Here is a 9,138-nt window from a genome sequence, read left to right on the forward strand (position 1 = left end):
TAATAGAGCTGCAGGATGATCCCTGCCAAGCGGGAACATCTCCATAAATAACCCCAGCTCCATCCCTCAGAAGATCTCAAGCTTTCCCATGCATTTCTGAGGCCAAAAGCAGGTCTTTTCTGTCACTCCCTGAAAGCTTCCAGGCTATTTATCTACTTAAACCATTCTACAGCCTGCCCATTGGGCTTCAGAAAGCAGCTTGGAAGCTCTTGGTTGTACACCTCCTTCGCTGGATGAATCGATCACCATCTTCCTTGTGCCTCGGACACCTTTGGGGGCCCCTTTGTTTGTTCCCGCACAGGCTGGGATTTACCAGCAGCAGCTTAGTTGCTCCTGCCAAAGAAAGGGCAAAGACTCCAATGCTCTGGATGGATGGATGGGTGGATGTGGGCTTGGCCTTTTGTACACTACACACCCGCCCACCCATTTCCAGCCGAAGAGGTACTTCTTTGGCCATCATTATCAAATATGCAGACAAAGGAACTGCACGTGGCGCCTGCTCCGTGTGGAAGCTCCCCTTATTCACTTTCACCAAGGGGGCAAGTCCCTCCTGTACAGGATAAAGACCCATTGGAGCCCTACTGTGAGGGTTTTGATGGGATTGAAGCGGTGCCTGAGCCTAGTGCTGGCCCTCTCTGCCTGGGGAGAATTTTCCACCAAACCACCAGTCCTTGAACACGAATGTAACTGAAATTCTTCCTGGTACAGGGATGTAGCCACACTGGGCAGTACATTCATGCTGGCTAAAAGCTGAGTCAGTAAACTTTCCAGATCAAGAGCAACCCACTGATCTCAGCAAGGGATTCGTAGCATCATCCCGCCAAGCACATACATACAATGGGATGGATCCGCCCATGGGGATCAATATAGACTTGCTGAGAGGCAGCATGGTCTAGTGGTCTAAACGCAGGGGCAGAATTCATAGTTCTGTGCCCCATTTTGCCACTGGCTTGGTGTGTTATGTTGGGCGGGTCATATCACTGCTCCGTGCCTCAGTTTCCCCATCTAAAATGGGGATCAAGATATTAACGTGATTGGGTTGTTGAGAGGATGTACGTAATGTTGGTGCAATGTTTTGAATGGGAAACGTGTCTATGATTAGGGAGTTAAATAGTCCCTATTCATTTCACCCATAAGGCAAATTTCTCCACCAAGTGAGATGTGTTCTGATTGTTCCCTTCACACCCGCGTTTCGCTCCTGCAATGTGTCTCACGAGCTCTGCCCCCCCAGCAGGAATGTTCCTATCGGGGGCACTCAGAGGCTCACAGAATTTGGTAAAGGGGAGCTGGAGCTGATAATTGCTGGGCCAGCAGTTCAGACGCAGCCCAGAGTGGCAGTGGCCCTCAGTTCATGCCAGTGGATGCTGCAGGGAGATTGGTGGTCCTGGGATCCAAATTGGGATCCAATGACTGGAGCTGGGCTGACGGTCCTGAGAACGGACGGACGTGGCTGATTTACCTTGTTCTGTAGCTCTTTGTGACCAGCCTGTGACTGCTCTGAACACGCTGAGTATGGAGCACGCTGCGGGATGATATTGCCACCACTCTCCCTGTCTTCGGAGGGGGCACGATATTGCCTTCTTCTGCCAGCACGGACGGCCCAGGCTCCAATGGGACAAGCACTCCTAGTGAGAAGGGCAGATGCCCCCAGCCACACACAGACAGATCCCCTTGTTCACGTGTGGATACAGCTATGTACACGGAGAGCAGCCTCTCCCCAACCAGCTGTGCAATCACAAGCCCATTCCCACAGCCATGCACGGGAAAGAGAACAAGGAAGGACCAGAGCACAGCCAGCATGAAGGGACACCCCCAGCTCTTGCTCTGACACGCAGACACGTGGCCAGCCCCAGACGTTCCGAAATCAGGAGTCAGGCTCCAAAAAGTCACAGGATTGGCCAAGGAGCGGGGTTTCTGTTTGATCTGGTTTCTGAGCCATTGGAACCCTGGCTTCCAGGTTTTCTCTGCAACCACGAGGGCTAGAAACTTCCTTTCTTTCAAACAAAAGTTGAGTTTCTTCTGCTGCAGGCTGTCAAGGTTCCTTCCCCACTCTGAACTCTAGGATACAGATGTGGGGACCTGCATGAAAGACCCCCTAAGCTTATTCTTACCAGCTTAGGTTAAAAACTTCCCCAAGGTACAAACTTTGCCTTGGCCTTGAACAGTATGCTGCCACCACCAAGCGTTTTAAACAAAGAACAGGGAAAGAGACCACTTGGAGACGTCTTTGCCCCCAAAAATATCCCCCCAAGCCCTACACCCCCTTTCCTGGGGAAGGCTTGATAAGAATCCTCACCAATTTGTACAGATGAACGCAGACCCAAACCCTTGGATCTTAAGAACAATGAAAAATCAATCAGGTTCTTAAACGAAGAATTTTAATTAAAGAAAAGGTAAGAGAATCACTTTTGTAAAATCAGGATGGTAAATACCTTACAGGGTAATCAGATTCAAAACATAAAGAATCCCTCTAGGCAAAACCTTAAGTTACAAAAAGACACAAAAACAGGAATACACATTCCATCCAACACAGCTATTTTACCAGCCATTAAACAAAAGAAAATCTAACGCATTTCTAGCTAGATTACTTACTAATTTAACAGGAGTTGTAAGGCTGCATTCCTGATCTGTTCCGGGCAAAAGCATCACACACATCGACAAACCCTTTGTTTCTCCCCCTCCAGATTTGAAAGTATCTTGTCCCCTCATTGGTCATTTTGGGTCAGGTACCAGTGAGGTTATCTTAACTTCTTAACGCTTTACAGGTGAAAGGGTTTTGTCTCTGGCCAGGAGGGATTTTATAGCACTGTATACAGAAAGGTGGTTACCCTTCCCTTTATATTTATGACACAGGCATAGGACTTCAGGAGCTGGGGCAACGAGAAACCTGTGGTGTGTGGATGGTGCTGATTTTGGGTGCCAGCCCGGCCAGTAGGATAGTGTCATAACCAGACAGCTAAGGGTAGCCTAGAATTCCTCCTTACCTGAAAGGAGTTAAGAAGCTCAAATAACCTGGTTGGCACCTGACCAAAAGGACCAATGGGGAAAGAAGATACTTTCAAATCTTGTAGTGGGGAAGGCTTTGTTGTGTGTTCTCTTGGGAAGCAGAGAAGCATCAGGTCAGAAAACTCCTTCTCCTATAAACCATCCTAAAAGTCTCTCATATTACAAAAATTGTAAGTAAAAGCCAGGCAAGGCGTGTTAGATTATCTTTTGTTTTGCTTGTGAATTTTTCCTTTGCTGGAGGGAGGTTTATTCCTGTATCTTGTAACTTTGAAAATAAGCCTAGAGGGAGTTCTGCTGTGGTTTTGAATCTTTTGTTACCCTGTAAAGTTATTTTCCATCCTGATTTTACAGAGGTGATTTTTACCTTTTTTAAAATAAAATCCTTCTTTTAAGAACCTGACTGATTTCTCTATTTTCTAAGACCCAGGGGTTTGGGTCTGTGATCACTTTGTAACCAAATGGTTAGGATATTATTCTCAAGCCTCCCCAGGAAAGGGGATGTAAGGGCTTGGGGGGAATAGGAACTCCAAGTGGTCCTTTCCCTGATTCTTTGTTAAATCACTTGGTGGTGGCAGCATACCATCGAAGGGCAAAGAATTTGTGCCTTGGGGAAGTTTTAACCTAAGATGGTAGAAATAAGCTTAGGGGGTCTTTCATGTGGGTCCCCACATCTGTACCCTAGAGTTCAGAGTGGGGAGGGAACCCTGACAGGCAGTGACCTCTCAAGGGTTTGTGGCAGCCTGCACTGAAGTGCTTGAGGCCAGTGTCCTAAGGCAGGAGGGAGTCTGATAGCAATGGAGGTGAGTCCCTGGGGAACACAGGACTCACCAGACTGACTCAGACCCGAGGCCCAGCTAGCCCAGAAGCAGTAGGAAGGAGTCCAGGGAAGGAGCAACAACGGCTGAGGGAAGCAGAGTGGACTCACTGCTGGTGGCGCCTCCTCCTTGCCGTCCTGGGGATTAGCTCTGCCAAACATTGCACCCTTCTCTGGCAGAGTCTCACCCATCCTGTCTCACTGTGTGGCCCCTCTCGCTTCAGGAACTGCAGCCGCCTCCTCCCTCCAGGTCACTACATGGTGTCCCTTTCAGGGAGTTACCCAAAGTCCTTCCGCATAAACAGTCTCAGGCAGTCTTCTCCGGCACTGTTCTGATGGTACCACTTCCCCTGCGGCCAGTAGGGGAACCTGGGCCCTGAGGCCCACCCACTACTTCAGGGACCCTGTATCTGGCAACTGTGGTCACAGATGCTAACTCTGGATATCCTTCTTGTCCATGTAAATATCCCATCCCTCTTTGAATCTTGCTAAGTTCTTGGCTGCAATGACTTCCTGTGGCAGTGAGTTCCACAAGCTAATGAGGCATTGTGTAAAAGTTTTTTCCTTATAAGAGGAGGGCTTCTGGCTTAGCTACTTCCCCTTCCCCAGGCTTCCCATCTAAGCACCTTTTTGTCTTCCAGGGCTCCCCTGAGGCTTTTGGAGAGCCCTGTGGGTGGCAGCATGCTGGGCCTTGAAGTTGTACCTGCCTAAGCCCTGCCAGGCTGCTGCTTGGTCAGGGATTCGGAACACCCACCAAATCCACACATTTTGGAGAAGAATAAATAACTAGGGACAGACTGACAGAAAGACAGACAGACAGCAGGTCAAGGCCTGCATACACGGAAAGGAAGGTGCCCCTTTAACTCGGACTGGTACACACAGGCTGATGGACCTTCAGCTGGGATCATTCGGCCTCGCTCAGTCCAAGCCCACAGAGCTGTGCCCACTGACCCCACTGGCAACTGGGCCCTGCTGTTCATGGAGGCTGTTCATGACACTAGCTCCCAGCAGCCCTTCCCAGCATGGTTTGGTGGCTGTTGAATGTTTGCGGAAGAGGCTGGGCATGCAGGGGTTCTGATGGGCTCTCGTCCTGGGCATGGCCGGCTCTCCGCTGAGGCACCCACCCCGCTCTGGGACTGTGCCAGTGAGAAGTTGCACAGTCTGTTCTGCCAGCAGGGGACTGTGGGGGAGGCTTTTCTTCCTTTGGGTTCAGCTGTCTCACCCTACATGAGTTTGCTGGGGGGTAGAGCAGCCAGGGATCCCTCCTATCCCCCGTGCGAAGGGAGGGAGCTGTGATGAGCTGTGGGGCAGAGCTTCAAAAATGTTTAGGGGGATTAGGAGCCTGTGCACCATTGCATTTTGGTAGGCTTTGCTCCTAAATCCTTTGGGTGCTTTGGAAAATCTCTGCCGTCGAGCCTCCGTTCAGAATACCTCCTACCACCCGACTTCCCCACTGTGATGCCGTGAACCGTCCTGGTGCTGAGCACCGTGCCACTTGCATCGCGGCAGATTGGTAGCCCCACGGGCAGGCGGGTGGTTGACAGTCAAGGTCCTGTGTGAGCAGTGCCTTGATCCCCTCCGTGACAGAGGCGGCAGGCCCGGTGGAATGTTCCCCCGGAGCGGGGAGTGTGTGGAGGGGCAGCCGCAGGGGCTGGGCCTCACAAGCACTGAATTGCACGCCTTTCTGTTAGAAACCCGATTGATTCATCTTCCTCTCCAAGCTGGAATTCTGCCCACCCCGCTGGGGTCATTGCTCTGCAGCGGCTCCTTCTCTTCAGCCAGGAAAGCTTTCTCCTGCCTTGATCCTCTCCCTGCTGAGGGCAGCCTGCACCAGGGACCAGCCATGGCTGCATAGCAATGATGGGAGCCTGCTGCCACCTTCTGGACACTGAGCAGCCTTGCAATCATGCCCTCCCAGCATGGCGGCATTGGTCTCGCTGGGTCAGATCTAGGTGACTGGAAAGCAACCTCTCGCGGGGTGGAAACCCCACGCCCCGAGAGACACAGGTCAGCTGACAGAGCCCCGGAGACGCTCTGGATCAGGGTGGTGGGTCACTTACTGTAACCCCTCCCATCGGGTCTACGCTGACGTGCTGCAGCAGCACTGGGCCGCCACGTAGCAGAGCCCTGGTGCGCCCCCACTGATGCCCTGGTCTGTGTCCTGGAGCAGGGGCTCACGCGCCCAGCCCCAGCTCCATCATGCGCTACTCTCCTTTGTACTCTCCTCAGCTCCGGACTGTGCAGGGCGGCCCCCAGAGGCTGGCGCCCCACAGGGGCTGATCTTGCTGTGGGCTGGGCATGCAGGAGGGGAGCAGTGAGTGTCCAGCTCTGGGCCCCATGCTGTGGTGGCAGCATCGTGGGGGGCAGCTACGCTAGATTGTCATCTCACCCAAGACAGGGGCTCAGAGCGCCCCCACCCCACGCTGCCATTCGTCACTGTCGCTGCGGGAGGGGCTGGGCCAATAGATAGCTTCAGGCCAGGCTGGATGGAATAGTCCAGTCTCTTGCTGGCTGGGCGGGTGTGAAAGGTCCCCCTGTGCCCAATCCACAGAGGATGCGAGTCTGTGACAGCCCCTGCCTGCTTTTAGCTCGGGGGTCCTGCTCATTCCCTCAGGTGTCAGCTGAAAGGGTGGCCTTCGCCCCTCCCCATGCCCCTGCCCAGCACAGTGGCACAAGGCGTTCGTCTGAGAACAGGCCGGGCACCGCAGGTTTCCCACAGGCTGGTTTGAGGAGTTGTGAATGTGCCAGTTCTGATCTAGGAGACGTCTGCAGGGCTGGCCGTGCTGCACTGTGTCCTGGGCAGAGTTGGGTCCCAGGACGTGGGAGCCTAAGAAATTCAGGCCTGGACAGGGATGCAGTGTTGCCAGCTTGTGGAATTGTACCGGGGCAGTTGCTGGTTTTCATCATGTCCCTTGGAAGCCTGTGAATGGGAGAGACTCGGCTGCCATTTTTTAAAAGGGGTGTTTCTGGCCATTGGGGGTCACCAAGGAAAGCTTGGAAAGGGACCCCAAAATCAGACAGCAAATAAAAAGACCTCAACCTTATTATTTTTTAAATCTCATGGTTTTCGGAAGCCTGATGTCGATTTTTGAAGCTCCGGGATTGGCAATGCTGGGTCAAGGGCACAAGAGGTCAGGTGGGCATTTCCTGGCTCCAGCTGGGAAGGGAATACTGAAATACTGGTCAGATCTACAGATCCAGCCTCAGACAAGTGGGGATGCAGCCAGACATCTGGCTCCTTAGCATAAATCCCCCAGGAGAGCTGGTCAGAAAATGGAACTGCTGCCTGGCAGTAAATTTCCACATTTGATTTTGACCCACAAAGTCGAAATTTTTGTTTTGTTTTTGTGGAATGGAAATTCCAACATATTTTGTTTCAGAAACATTTAAACGACCAACTCAGGGTGCTTTGAAACTCTTCTAGTGTTTTGATGGTCTCAAAATGCTTTGCTTAGGGAGCGCTGAAACAGAATACATTCATATAAAATATGAACTGTGAGAAAGCAGAAGATATTCATTGAAATACAATAATGAAATACTGTCATAGAAAAGATTCAACCAACTGAAAAAGTTGAAATGAAACGAAACAAAACTCTCGACGAAATACTCCATTTCTCTTTCAAATCGGTTCAGAATTTGCCATTGCAAAACTTTTCAGAATTGACACGTTCCTGAAAACTTTTGATTTCCACTTACAAGTGTTTTTTTCCAATGGAAAACTGTTCAGGGGAGAATTTTCCTCCCAGCTTCCCAGGAGCCCTGTGGTGCTGCCGCTCTCTGGTCCTGTAACTGCTTGGCTAAGATTATCTAATGGCATGTAGGGGAGTCAGGAGCACATCGCCTTCCAGTGGGATTTGGGCATCCAACTGCCTCAGGCTTCTGGGGAAATGACAGCCTGCAAAATACGTGCTCCTGTGCAAAGGCAACCAGTCCTGGTCCCCGGGATGGAGCGTTACTGTCCGCACCCCAGCCCTGCCCTTTGGCGACAGGACACGTAACAGTGGGGTGCACTGATGGACAGTGAGGTGAGGTGACTCCCCTGACATGACTCAGGGGGTCGGTGGCAGAGCCACGGTGGAACCCAGGCATCCTGACAACCTGCCTTAGCTGTAAGCCCACAGTCCCTGCACCACAATTAGCACGAGCGATTGACCTTGGCGACGGTGGAAGCCACCTTTCCAGAGTCGCCCTGCAGCTGCTGCAATGATTAACCCAGGCCTCCGAAATCACCACTTCCCCAGCCAGCAAGGGGTGAGACACAAAGACTGCCCCCCTCCCCCACAGCCCCCTGTGCTCCCAGGAATGCACAGTGCCCCCTGGGCAAGGAGCCTTGTGCTTCCTCTGCCGCCTCAGTGGTCCCTGTTGCGGTCCTGGGACAGTGGAAGGAGCCAGCTGAAGGGGAGGGTCAGTCAGGGGTCTCACACACATGCCCCCCTTGGGGATCCGCATGCCCAGCTCTGGGGTGCATGACTAAGAGGACGGCTCTTGATCGCCATCAGTGCCAGTCCTCGCTGGCAGTATGCAGTATGTGCTGTCTGGGGCTCCCCTCTGATGTTGGGCTCACAGGCCCAGGGTGTCCTGCATCCAACAGCAGCAGCTGGTCTGCACCATCTATGTGTGCTGAGTGCATCCGCAGTGCCCGGCACTCCCCTGCACCCAGTGCCCACAGAGCCTGGTTCCCCCACTCGCACCCATGATTCGGCCCTTCCCAAAGCCTCTCCCTCGTGCTTGCATTAGGGTAGGGCCATCAGCAGCAGGTCCAATCACCAGGTAGCCCCACCCCAGGAGAGTTAGCCAGCCCAGCACTCACAGAGCCAGCAGCCACCAGCAGGGAGCTGGGCTCCGGCGCCGGGGGCAGTGGAGTGTTTGAGCAACTGCCCTTTGAAACACCGGCCGTTCCTGAGGCTGTGTGGGCTAGTGGGCAGGAGACGAGCCTGGCAGCGCTTGTTCTGTTTCTGCCTCTGCTGGGCAATCTCTGCGCTGTTCTGTGCCCCTTCAGACAGTCCTGTCTCTCCTGGAGTGTGTGCAGCGCCGGGTGCAGCAGGGCCCTGAGCTCAGCAGAAGCCTCTAGGTGCTGCGGCAATGCATGACCCCAGCTCATACAGTCTGTGCCCAATGAGCCCCGTGCTTTCCTCCCACACAGCACTTGGTGGGGAACCAACGGGCTGACTGACAGGAGCGGGAACATGCCCAGCATTCTGCTCCTGCGGTGGCCTTTGCGCTTGGCCTGTTGGCAGCAGAGACGTGAAATGCCCCTGGAATAGACGCGTTGCTCCAGACATCAAACCACAGAGCCGCCTCTTGGGTGACATCCAGCC

This window comes from Caretta caretta, chromosome 7, assembly GCF_965140235.1.
Source record: "Caretta caretta isolate rCarCar2 chromosome 7, rCarCar1.hap1, whole genome shotgun sequence".
Taxonomy (NCBI): Eukaryota; Metazoa; Chordata; order Testudines; family Cheloniidae; genus Caretta; species Caretta caretta.